The following is a 14,349-nucleotide window of genomic DNA, read 5'->3' as shown; positions in this document are numbered from 1 at the left end:
TAACTATAGACCACCCTTGGGTCCTTGCCAGGTGGCCCCCTCCACAGGCATTTCATAACATGCTGTTTACTACTTCAAGGCCAGCAGGAGGATCTCTCTCACTTCAAATATCTCCTCCCTTCAGAGAAGGCCCAGACCTCCTTTTAAGGTGTTCACCTGCTCAGGTCAGGCTCACCCAGGCTAATCTCCCTTTTGATTAATTCAAAGTCAACTGATTAGAGACTTTAGTTACATCTGCAAAATCCCTTCACTTTTGCCACTAACCTAACTTAATCACAGGCATGAAATCCTATCATATTCCCAGGTCTCACTCACACTCAAAGGGAGGGAATCATACAGGGCCTGTACATTAGGGAACCATCTGAGAATTCTGCCGACCATACCTGCTTAGTCACTCCCAGCTCCAAGTCAGGACTGAGGGCCAAGCCTCAACACGGGGTAAGTAACACCTGGTAGACACCTTGTGAATCAGCTCTGGATACACTTGGAAATTCACCAGGTGATTTTTCTTCCTGCTAGATTAACATATTCTACAGAATCACAGCAAAAATTCCAGATCAACACAGGGTAAGTAACACCTGGTACACACCTTGTGAATCAGCTCTGGATACACTTGGAAATTTACCAGGTGATTTTTCTTCCTGCTAGATTAACATATTCTACAGAATCACAGCAAAAATTCCAGATCGCACACCCTGAAAGAATGGTGTCCTTCTGGGAAATGTTTTGCGCTGGAGGAAGCATCTCATAGCATCTCAGACACTTCTCATTCTGTCTGTCTTGCAGATGTCTTAAGGTTGTAAAGTGCATCCAGAGGAATATAGGTCATGTGGCCTGAGATCTAATTTTAGAAATACTCTCAATCTAAATAAGGGGAAACCAAGGCCCAGACAGGACCAAGCTCATCCGGGCCCCTGCTCTGGGCCTCTTGCAGAAGTGTCTTGACCAAAAGTTCCACAGACTGGTCGGCCCAAAGGAGAGAAGTATCAGTTGAGTAGAATTCCTAGCAGGTGGTCTGATGAGTAGGTGACAACTAGAAAAAGGAAAAAATACTAGCCAGTATTGAGTGAGTTGAGGCATTTTCCAAACAAAGTTTAATCTCCTGCGTGACTACTACTATAAAGAGAAAAGACTAGTAAAAATTATTTTCAAATTAATTGAAATTGAATTAATGGAGTTAATTGAGGAATCTTTCTTTTGCATAGAGCATTTTTTCTCATTTGCAATGAAAAACAATTTTGTGTTAATATTAATAGGCTCCATGAGACAAACCACATTTTGAAAGTAAGTAACTTACAAATCTTTCAAGGCCTTTTAGGATCAAAACAGCACAAAATTATCTTGTTCGTTTCCTCCTACCTAGATCAGTGATATGTGACTGGTCTACTGGTCTCTATTACTCTCGCCCCTCCAAATGATTTTTACATCTCTTTCAGGCTAAGTGTCTTAATGACACCTGGCAGTGTTGGTTTTCCCTTAAGGAAGGATCCCTATGCTGACAAAAAGTGGGGATAAGTTTGAGAGAGACTTGTTGGATTCAAAATCCAGAATTCAAAAGTCAAATGGGAAGAGTGGTTCTGGATGTGTGAGAGGGAAGACCCCACAGTCTGTCCTGACCCAACCCCCCAGTACAAGGGAATTTAAGGAGCCAAAATGGTGGGAGCATGGGCTAGTTTTAGTAAGAAGTGCCATTGGCTGAGCCTAGCAATGAAACCATGCTGGCTTTGGAGGGATCCCGCCAGCGTTGGTGGCGAGGGACCAGAGCTAGAGCCCAAGGATGTGAAGTAATCAGAATTCTCATGCACCGCTGTTGGTAATGCAAAATTGGGCAACCACTTGCAAAATCAGTTTGGCAGTTTCTTATAAAGTTAAATATATACTTACTGTATGAGCCACTCACTGCATTCCTAGGTATTTATTCAAGAGAAATGGAAATATATGTCCACCAAAAGACTCATACCTGAATGTTCATAGCACATTTTTTCATAATGGCTTGAAATGGAAACAGCATAAATGTCCATCAAGAGGTGAATGGATACACAAATTGACATACAGTCATACATTGGAATAGTAGTCACCAATAATAAGGAACAAACTACCAATACACACAACATGGATGAATCCTAGAAGCATCTTGCTGAATGAAAGAAGCCAGACACAAAAATACATATTATTTGATTCCATTTAGACAAAGGATTAGAACAGGCAAAAATTAAGCTGTAGTGAGAGACATCATATTAGTACCTGTCTGGGGCAGGAATTAGGGCTCTATCAACTGTAAAGGGGCACAAGGAAGATTTGAGGGGTAATGAAAACATGTGATATCTTGATGGTGGTGATGGCTACACAGGTGTAGACATTTGTCAAAACTCATCAAACTGTGGTCTTAAAATGAGTGCATTCAGGGGCCGGCCCTGTGGCGTATCGGTTAAGTGTGTGTGCTCCGCTGCTAGCGGCCCAGGTTTGGATCCCGGGCATGCACCCATGCACCCCTTGACAGGCCATGCTGCAGCGGCGTCCCACATAAGAAGAGGAAGATTGGCACGGATGTTAGCTCAGGGCCAGTCTTCCTCAGCAAAAAAAAAAAAAAAAAAGAGGAGGATTGACATGGATGTTAGCTCAGGGCTGATCTTTCTCACACACAAAAAAATGAGTGTATTCAATTGTATGTAAAATATTCATCATTGTTTGAATATTAAACCAAATAAAGTTGACTTTTAAAAAATTACCCAGATGCAGGGTTTCCACTGGAGAAAACTCTGATCTAGATCACTCTGTGTGTCTCTAGAGACATCTGAAATTTATGCTATGTTTATCAATTCCAATGGAATTTCTATTTAATTAATATAAAAATACTATAGGGACCAAGATGGAGTAGATGCACATCTCCCTATTCCTCCCATTAGGTATTATAGATAAAAAGCCTGGCCATTATACGGTGTTGGGAAAATTGGATAGCCACATGCAAAAGAATGAAAGTGGACCACCTGCTATCGCCATTCACAAAAATTAACTCAAAATGGATCAAAGATCTGAAGGTGAGACCTGAAACTATACAACTCGTAGAAGAAAATATAGACAATACACTATTTGACATTGGTCATAAACGAATATTTTCGGATGCCATCCCTAGTCAGACTAGGGAAACTAAAGAAAAAATAAGCAAGTGGGACTTTATCAGATTAAAGAGCTTCTGCAAGACAAATGAAACCAGAATCAAAATGAACAGACAACCCACCAGCTGGGAGAAAATATTTGCAAAACATATATCTGACAAGGGGTTAATCTCCATAATATATAAAGAACTCACACAACTGAACAACAAAAAACAAACAATCCAGTCAAAAAATGGGCAGAGGAAATGAACAGAGACTTCTCAAAAAAAAAAAAAAGGCTGGCCATTGTAAAGCAAATATAAGAGGACTCTGAAAGTGGATAGAAGAAGGAAGACTGAGGAACAACCTCAGAACCCGGGGAATGATGTGGCAGTGAATTCACTGAGTTTTCTTTTTGTCTCATACATCCTGGATCGAATAATAGAGAAGCCTGCAAACGAGAAACGCTGATGGGCGCAGACCGAAAAAACCCCCACAATCTCCAAAGACGCCTGCTCTCTCTAGCCAAAGGACCAGGAAAGGAGCAGCTTAGCAAGACAGAAAACTTCTAGACAATAACCATCCTACTCAAGCCAGACACCATGGAAAAAACTGAGGTCCCACCCCAACCCGATCAGCAAAGGCATCCCAAGCATCAGAATTTGTTGTTCTTCCCCAAGTAAGTACTGTTTCTTCTAAAAAAAGACCCAAACTGTTAACATTTTCAGTGGCGCTGGCTAATTGGGGTAATTCATGGCTAATGGTGGGTATAAAACCATAAGGGTACCTCATTTCTGTAGGAGCTAAGATATCCAAACGGTCCTTATAGTACTATCTTCTGTGACTATTATATTGCTAGATCTCTGATGCAAATCTTTGCTATTCCTCATTCTCAAATCGGACCCTTGATTTTTAAAAAATAACCCATCTTCTCTGACAACCCTAAATTCAGGAGGGAAAATACTTAGCAAACTCTCAGGGTAACTTTGTCCCCCAATTGTCTTTGGTACTCCCTAGACGGCCATTGGCGTTGCCAAAGGGTTTATTTCCACTTCCCACTAATTTAATTCATGGCCTGGCACACAGGAACAAGGAAAGAGTTCTGAAAATAATGAGGCGTGAGTAACATGCGCCGCAATTTTGCCAGCGTAGCTCAACAATGCTGTGAGAACAGCCCTATTTCAGGCCCACAGTATGAGAAAAACTTTAGAGACAAAGAAGACAGCTCATCCTTCTCCTTGAAGGTATTTATAATTATTCAGACAATCTATTTAAATAAAATATTATCCTTATAAATGTATGCGTTAGTAGTTGTGTCTTTTCAGGATGGGTAGAAGCAACTGATATGTAAATACATGTCAATAAATGTTGTAAAAGACTTTGTTCTGTCGACCGAGGAAAAACCACTACAATTTAAACAGCAGGTATTTATTTGGGCAATGAGAATTGCAATTCAGGAAACATAGATTCAGGTAGAGACCCAAAACTTGTTCCAATTACAGGAGAGGGGCTTAGGGTTTTTATGGGAACAAGGGAGGATGAGGTGAGTCGTATTAAAGAAGAGTGCGTTGGTGCTGGATGAGGTAAGGCTAGGTTTGTACTTCAGAGACTGGCTTGAGATTTGGTCATCAGGCAAAAGGCTAGATTTGTCCTCCATTGATTGGTTAGCTATCTGGTCACCAGCAAAGCCCACCTCCATCAGTCCTTACAAACAGGATATCCTTGTCCTTACTGACTTCCCAGAATGCTGGCAGTTTGGTCCAGTTTGGAAGATTAAAAAAACAAGACATGCAAGGCAAGTCCTCTGAAGTGGCTGCTCCGGCTCTATTTTAATATGGCTCCACTCACGTCATCTTTCACAATTCCAAGGTTTGAAACACCTTGTCCGTTAAGAGTGAGTGGGCTTTGCACAGGGTGGTGTAAACAGTTTGTAAAGCCTTATAACACCAGCAATGCCTCCACTAGCTACATCATCCAGACCCAACAGGAATGCTAAAATATCAAAATTGCATTTTGAAAACTAAACTTGCCATGATATGTGTTAAAACTGGCCCTGCCCGTAGGTCTTATGAACATGAAATCTATAGCTTATAAAAGACTGGCACCCTCCTCATATGAAATATTACTTTGTAGGACTTGGGGTTTTCCGGGCACAGCGACAGAATATATATGAGTTAAACGGCGTTGTGTTGGATTATAACGATACATACGAGATATGAAATTTCATTCACAAGTAAGAGAGGTGCTACCAGTTGATCTGGAGGATCATGAAATAACATTGGTTTCACATTTGAGTTCATCAGTTTTCACATTGCTTGAACCTCACTGGAAGGGGTTTTATCAAGCCCCACTAACAAATATGACTGTCAGGGACTAACTTCTTATATCTTGAACCCCTACCTCCCACAGTTAGCAGATGTCAGTCCCACTCATTTATAACTTTTTGTCATTAATGTCTCTTTTTCTCCCTACACACAGGGATTTGCAACCCACTCTCCACCAAGTTCCAAATCAGTAGTGGCGTCATGATGTGTCCCAAGGCTGACCCGAGGCTACAAGGACAAAGGACAGACCAGCTACTCTAACCTAGGCCTGCCAAGGGGTAACATTCAACCTGTGTTCCTATGTTGTTCACCAATCTTCCTGAACTCTAAGTAAGTTCATCCCAATACAACTGCAAAGACTCAAGAAAATCTCCAAGGAGACATTTTTCAACCTACCTGTTGTCAGCAAGAAGACAGGACTAGTGACCCTCACACGTATCAGCAGCACACAACAGTGATCACACACCGTGATGTTTGCTGTTTTGCTGTATTGCTCCATCAGAACTTTCTGGTCTGATCAATAAGTCATGACAGGGAGGTGAAGGAGATTCGCTCCCGAAAACCAACCTCTCTGGACACCATGCCTTGACCTAGTTACTGTCATTGTGGTCTTGTCTTCAGGAACTAAAAGATACAATGACAATTTGTTCCTTTAGTTGTCACACTGATATACGAAATACTTAAATTCTTCTAAATGGAGAGTCTGCTGTCATATGCCAGAAGGCACTAAGGGAAAATCTCCATACTTGTACCTTACAACCGAGATGCAAGAAAGTGTGACAGTCAAGCAGCCAAAGAATAAAAAAAACAAAAACAAAGCTCCCCAAATGTTCTGGGTGTTACAACTAGTCTAACTTCACAGCGTTTGTACTTTCCTTTTCCAACTCAGTGGAAAAATACACAGATAACTGGTGATACGAAAATAATAAAAGGAATAATAAGTTTTCACATATTGAGGTATGTGTGGAAGCCATTCTGGTTTAAATCTGATTTGTCCTAAAACTTGTTTTTCCCAGAGTAGCCTGACTTATGGCCCACCAAACATGCATTGTACCTCTGCTCCAAACGTTTTCCCAAAGCAAAGAAGGCACTCTTTAAAGATAGGGTTGTAATGTCTCCCTTTCTCTGACACCAATGCCAGTACTTTGAGGATAAGCTTTATCTTCCCAGAGAACCAAGGTTAAGTTGACCTGCTGTGTATGTGCTAAACTTCGGCAAAACATCTCCTCGTGACTTTGGAGAAAAATTGCTTTCTATCATGCTTGGTGTACGTTCTTTGTTCTGAAACAGTATATAATCATGCTGTAAACCACGCTTCTCCAGAGTGCTTTCTTCCCTGGGGAAGAGAGTGCTTCTGGGCTAGTCCTCACGTTAGCTCATTAACTATCTTTCTTATCTATAGATTGGTTATTGATTATTTGCGTCAACACTAACAACTGATAGATTAGTGTGCTAGGCCATTGATGAATCTGTGTTGTTAGAAAGCAGCATTTAATCCAATCCTAGGCTACATTAAAAATCAACCCAAACACTTGTAGAGTATAATGCTACTTTGTTTCTAGATGACAGTAACAATTGGAAAGGAAATAGTTTACATGAAACATTAATACTTATAACATATTGCAGAAACTGAACCCTTGAAAGAATGTATTCTGAACTTTTTCACCTGGATATTAACAAGTAGTGAGCACTAAATATTTAAGAATAAGCTTGGAAAAGAAATCTGAAGAACCAAAGGTAAGAAATTTTATGAAGAATCAAATTTAAAACAAAACATTGCTAAAGAGGCAACAAAGAGAATTGTAGAATAAGAAAATCACAAGAAGCCCTATTTTCCATTTGTTAAATATTCTTTTCTGTTTTACTTTTCTCTCTTTTTAAAATGACGTAAAGTACACAAAATGGATTAATCATAATCCTTGGTTCATAGCACACCTTGGCTCATCATTCATCCTTGACTGTGCTTGGGCCTCTATGTAAATATATTTGAATGTATTTGAATAATATAGTGATCACCTGTGAACCCACAACACAACCCAAGAACTAGAACTCTGACCCTAAGATCTACTCACGACTGCTCTTCCCCGATCCTTTTCCCTGCTTCACACCCTCCCCCTGACAACCCCAGTCCAGAGGTAACCACTACTTGAATTTATGTTTATGATTCCCTTGCTTAAAAAGGAAGTGTTTTATAGCACATATCTGATTGCTTAAACAACGTATTGTTTAGCTGTTTTTTTAATTGTATAGCTTATTTATCCATTCTCCTATTAACTTACCCATTCTCCTATCAATGAACGTTTGGTTTATTTCCAGATTTTTGCTATTATGAATGGCACTATGTGAGCCATTTTTTTCTTTCTTCGTGCACATGGGCAAAAGTTTCCCTACCATTTATTGTAGACGAATTGCTCTGCCATAAGATATGACAATGCTCAACTTCATGAGATAATCCAAATTGTTTTCCAAAGTGGTGATTCTAATTTAAACTCTCACCAGATAATAAGTGATCTTTTTTGATCCACAATCTCTCCATATTTGGTGTCGTCAAACTTCTTAATATTTGCCAATGGAATAGATGTGAAACATCTCATTGTTCATGTGAGTTGACTGATGACTGAGGTTGAGCACATTTTTACATGTTTATTGGTCATATGTTTCCTCTTCTGTGAGATCCCTATTAATGTCTTTTGCCAATTTTCTGTTGTGTTGTCGTTTTGTATTAATTCATAGGCTTTCCTTATACTGTGTTGATATGATATTAACCCTTTGTAGGTCTTGTCTGCTGCAAACATCTTTTTCCAGTTTATAGTTTGTTTTTTCACTTTTTGATGAAAGAAGTTCTTAATTTTGCTATAGTTAAAAATTTTAATCTTCTTTTATGGGTTAAATGTCTTTTTGCATCTCATTCACCTATATTTTCTACTAAACATTTTATTTTTTATTTCTTTTTTTCTTCTTTTTATTGCAGTAACATTGGTTTATAACATTATATAAATTTCAGGTGTACATCATTATATTTCGATTTCTGTGTAGATTACATCATGTTCACCACCCAAAGACTAATTACAATCCATCACTACACACATGTGCCTAATCACCCCTTTTTGCCCTCCTCCCTCCCCCCTTCCCCTCGGGTAACCACCAATCTAATCTCTGTCTCTGTGTGATTGTTTGTTGTTGTTTTTATCTTCTACTTATGAGTGAGATCATACAGTATTTGACTTTCTCCCTCTAACTTATTTCTCTTAGCATAATACTCTCAAGGTCCATCCATGTTGTCACAAATGGCTGAATTTCATTGTTTCTTATGGCTGAGTAGTATTCCATTGTGTATATATACTACATCTTCCTTATCCATTCGTCCCTTGATGGGCACTTAGGTTGCTTCCAATTCTTGGCTATTGTGAATAATGCTGCAATGAACATAGGGGTTCATGTATCTTTACGCATTGGTGTTTTCATGTTCTTTGGGTAAATACCCAGCAGTGGAATAGCTGGATCGTATGGTACTTCTACTCTTAATTTTTTGAGGGAGCTCCATACTGTTTTCCATAGTGGCTGCACCAGTTTGCACTCCCACCAGCAGTGTATGAGAGTTCTCTTCTCTCCACATCCTCTCCAACACTTGTTTCCTGTCTTGTTAATTATAGCCATTCTGACGGGAGTGAGGTGATATCTCATTGTAGTTTTGATTTGCATTTCCCTGATCTACTCAACAGTTTAAAGTTTTGCTTCTGATATTTAAGCCCTTGATCCATCTGGAATTAATTTTTGTAGATAGAGTGAGGTGTGGATATAATTTCATTTTTTCTCTGTATCATTAACCATTTTTTCTAGTTATATTTATTGAAAAGTCCCTCCTTTCCTTGCTGATCTGCCGTGCCACTTATATCACATATTGAAGATTAACTCTGTGGAGTCTGGTTGCGGGCACTCTATTCTGCTTCATGGGCCAGTTTCATTGGTCACTTTGTTTATCTTCGTGGCAATACCACACTGTCTTAGTTGCTGTAGCTTCGTAAAAGTTCTGATCTTTGGCAGGGTGCATCGTCCCTCTTTCTTCTTTAATAGTATCTTAGATGTTCTTGGCTCTTTTCCATGTTTTAAGATCTAATCTTCTTAAGTCTACTTTCTTCTCTTGACGCTATTTGGAACTACCACGCTTAGCCTTGAGAATGCTTCTAGTGAAAAATAATCTAAGGAATATAAAAATAAAATAAAATATTCCCTCTTCTCTTTCTACTGAAAAAAAGTAGGAAATCTCCCGAATCATAAAACTAATTCTGATAAATTGGTAAATTGAAAGCATTCACAGTAATATTAATTCATCTTGTTTTAATTTCTACTTAACTATGGAGTCTCTTTCGATACATAGACTTAAGATTATTGCTATGTTCTATGAAATATAACCTATCACCCCTACAATTCTAATTGTTACTTAATAATCAGTTCTTTAAGTTGGCATAAATATTAGTGAGGTTTCTTAGTTAATCCAGAAGAAACTTCACCTTCATATACCAACACAACCTATGCATTAGGGTGTAATGAACCTTCCAGCTTTCCCCCCAAGTTTTTTTTCTTTGCATCATAGCGTGCAGAGAAAATAATATTTCTATAACAAATGGGGGTAAATGGACAGTGGTGCTTGTGGCCTGAGGTGAATGACTCAGAGGCTCCAGTGCCCCAGACCCCACTGAGAGTTCCCGATGGCTGAGGCATCAGTATCTCCACATACCTGTAACACATGGTGCCCCAGAACACAGATCAGGATGCTCTGCTTTATTCAAATGAGGAGTTGACTCTATCTCATTTTAATTTAATCATTGAAAAACCATTTATATATATTTAAATTCTGGTTGGATTTCTGTTCCTTCACAAAGCAAATTGCTTAAACTAAACCACAGGCACAGCAGAGTTAACATAAGTTGAACATCTCTGCTGTCTCTGAGATACTATTCCAAAATCTAATTTGAATCCAATTTGGAATGCCAATAAAAAATTTAAACATTGAGCTCGTTAGTTTACAGATTATTTTACCTTAATTTAGTTACTTATTTTTACGACTTTATTGTTATAAAAAATGCTCACCTAAAAAAAATCAACCAATATAGCAAAGGACAAAGGAGATGGGAAAGAACCATTCCCAACCCACAAGTTAGAAATTACCATTATTTTCTAATTTTTTTTTTTTTTGGTGAGGAGATCAGCCCTGAGCTAACATCCAATGCCAATCCTCCTCTTTTTTTTTTTTGCTGAGGAAGATTGGCCCTGAGCTAACATCCATGCCCATCTTCCTCCACTTTATATGGGACGCCACCACAGCACGGCTTGACAAGCGGTGCGTCGGTGCGCACTCAGGATCCAAACCCACGAACCCTGGGCCGCCAAAGCAGAGCGCGTGCACTTAACCACTTGTGCCACTGGCCCGGCCACAGAAATTACCACTATTAATATAGGAAAATACCATGCCATTCACCCCTCTGGGCACATATACAGATAAACAGGAAGATGGAAAGATAGATGATGGGAGGATGGATAGACTAAAATAATTCTGAATAAATGGAATCATTATAATACTAATTCTGATAAAAAGTTTTACATTTGCATGTATTTGAATCTTGAAGCTCTATTGTTTGGTGCATACACATTAAGGATCTCTATGTCTTCTTGACAGACTTTTAAAAATCATTATATAATGTCCATCTTTATCCCTTTTAATTTTTTTCTGTGAAGTCTACTTTATCTATTATCAATGTAGCCACTCTTGCTTTTATTATTAATGTTAGCATGATACATCTTTTTTCATCCTTTTACTTTCAACCTACCTATGTTGTGTTTGAAGTGAGTTTCTTGTAGACAGCCTGTTGTTGGATAATACTGTCTTTTCTTTTTCTTAAATCTATTCTGCTAATCTCTGTTCTTTAATTAGTGTTTTTAGACAATTTGTCTTTAAAGTAATTCTTGAAATGTTAGAGCTTCAGTCTGCCATTTTATCATTTGTTTTCTGTTTTATTCCTGTTTCTCTTTTCTTACCTTCTTGATCATTTTTTTAGGATTACACCTTGTTTAATTTATACTGTTTTTTTCTTTTTTGTTTTTGTTTTTGTCTTGTTTTTGGTGAGAAAGATTAGCCCTGAGATAACATCTGTTGCCAATCCTCCTCTTTTTCCTGAGGAATGTTGGCCGTGGGCTAACATCCATGCCCATCTTCTTCTACTTTTCATGTGGGGCGCCACCACAGCATGGCTTGAAAATCGGTGCATAGGACCAAGCCTGGGGTCCAAACCTGTGAACCCCAGGCCGCCAAAATGGAGCCCACGAACTTAACCACTACACCACCAGGCCAGCCCCTAATTTATATTGTTTTTGAATATATTGCTTTGTACAGTTTTCTGAGATTGCTGTAGGTATTACAATATACGTACATAACATCACAGCCTATTGGTATTGATGTTTAACTACATCAAATGAAATATTGAAAATTTACTTCCATTTAGGTCCTTTTACCTTTCCTACTTTTTAAATGTAATTGTTTCAAGTATTTCCTCTACCTACAGTGAGCACTACACAGATGCCACCATAATTTTTGCTTCAACCATCAAATATGATTTCAGAAACTCATGAGAAGAAAATAGTGTATTATATTTGGCCCTATTTTTACCCATTCCATTGTTCTCTTCTTTCTGAAGTTCCAAGCCTTCTTCGGTTATCATTTTCTTTCTATCTGGAGAACATCCTTTTGCCATTCTTTAAGGGTAGGTCTGCCAGTGACAAATTCTTAAGCCTTCTTTCATCTGAGTATGTTTTTATTTCCCTTTCCTTCCTGAAGGATAGTTTCTCAGGATACACAATTCACAATCATCTAATTGTTTTCTTTCAGCACTTGAAAAATGGTGTGCCATTTCCTGCTGACGTCCATGGTTTCAGACGAATAATCTGCTGTTATCTGAACTGGTGTTCCTCTATAGGTAACGCATCATTTCTCTGATTGCTTTTAAGATTTTTCCTTTGCCTTTAGTTTTCAGAAGTTTGATTATGAAGTGTCTTGTCATGGTTTTCTTTGATTTGGGGTTCATTCGGTTTCATGAATATATAGGTTTATGTCTTTCACCAAATTTGGAAAGTTTTCAGTCATTATTTCTTCAAATACATTTTCAGCTCCCCAATCTTTCTTCTCTCCTTCTGGGAACCCAATGACACAAATATTATAACTTTAGTTAATGTTCCACAAGTCTCTGAGGCTCTGTTTATTTTTTTTCCAATCTGTTTTCTCTTTGTTGTTAAGATTGAGTAATTTCTTTTCACTGTTCTTAAGTTCACTGCTTCTATCTTCTGTCGTTTCCACTCTACTGTTGAGCCCATCCGGCAAGTTTTTTTATTTTAGTCGTTATATTTTGCTTGAATTTAACAGAAAAAAATAACTGAAGTAAAAGTGAAATCAATGCTGACCTTTAGAGGAATTTTTTTTTTTCACTTCATGACAAGATAAAGCTATTCCCCCAGTCCCCTTCTCTTTAATATGGGGCATATTAGCAGAGCCATTTAGGAATTATGGTAGGTCCTGAACACTCATTTTTGGAGACATTCTTGTTCTTTCTCATATCAAACATATTAAAGTGATCACATATTTCACATTAAATGTAATTTTCCTATAAAAATACTTGCAGGAATTTTAATAATACAGCATTGAAATTTTTATTAATTTTAATTTTTTTGTTTTGTTTTGTTTTGAGACAATAGCAAACATTCTTGGAGGTCCTTATGGTTTTGCGGTCCTAGACTCTGCACCTGTACTGCCTAATGGCTCTGGACTAATTTTGTTGATGAGAGTGGGTTTGACACCTGGCAGAGCCTTTCCAAAGTTTTCTTTCTCTTTCATTAGCCATCATCTCTTTCTGAAGGTTATTACCTGACATTATGCCCCTTTCCGTGTTTGGTTACTCCAGGGGAATTGTGCTGTTTCTCTTTGGTAGTTTATGTCATTAGGTATTGAGGGAGGTAGATCCTGTGATCCAACTTCATTCAGTCATCTTTAACCAAAAGTCTAACATTTTCTTAAAAAGTAAAAATTATCATTTTTGGTCCTTTCTCAGTAATACCTGTCTAAACCAAGACATTGTTAGCTTTTGATATTTTAGAATATGTCTGTCATTCCTTGGCTGTCACTTATTTAGGTAACATTTCCCCCTAAATTACTAATTAAACCCTAATTGAATTAATTTAATCCTAAACTTTGGCTAATTTAGTTTCAATTACTTTCTTTTCAAATGGCTCAAAATTTCTTCCATCCTTTTAACCAAAGTTGCCCAAATCTAAAGCATTATTCCTTTTGTTCATCTACTAAGGATGAATATATTTCAATGTACTTTTTACTGAAATTTGTTAATGTATTCAGATCCACGCATATTGCCTCTTTTCCATCTTCTGTTTTGCATACAAAGATGCCCAAAGCTCAGGTCACTATATTTATTTTATTTTCACAATACTGCTTGCTAAGTTTTTTCTTTTCTTCATTACCATACCTCCAACCATTTTCTATTTAATTTGTAATTTGGCATATTTTAAAAGTTTGCCTTTTTTTTTTGTTATTCTGACAAACCTATAGTTACCAAGTTATTTTTTTCTTCTCTGCTATCTCTGATGTTTGATGCTGTTAATAATACTAGTGTAAAAATCCAATTTGTTGCTTCTACACTGATATTGAAAAAATAATTGTTATGAAGTTAATAGCTGTTTTTTAAAATGTGAATACAGTAGTCTTCCCTTATCTGGAGGGTATATGTTCCAAGACCCCTTGTGGATGCCTGAAACTGCAGATAGTACCAAACCCTATATATACTATGTAGGGTTTCCTATACATACACACCTATGATAAAGTTTAACTTATAAATTAGGCACAGTAAGAGATTAACAACCATAACTAATAA

This window comes from Diceros bicornis, chromosome 29, assembly GCF_020826845.1.
Source record: "Diceros bicornis minor isolate mBicDic1 chromosome 29, mDicBic1.mat.cur, whole genome shotgun sequence".
NCBI lineage: Eukaryota > Metazoa > Chordata > Mammalia > Perissodactyla > Rhinocerotidae > Diceros > Diceros bicornis.
The sequence above is the reverse complement of the archived record's forward strand: the minus strand, read 5'-3'. Positions refer to the sequence as shown.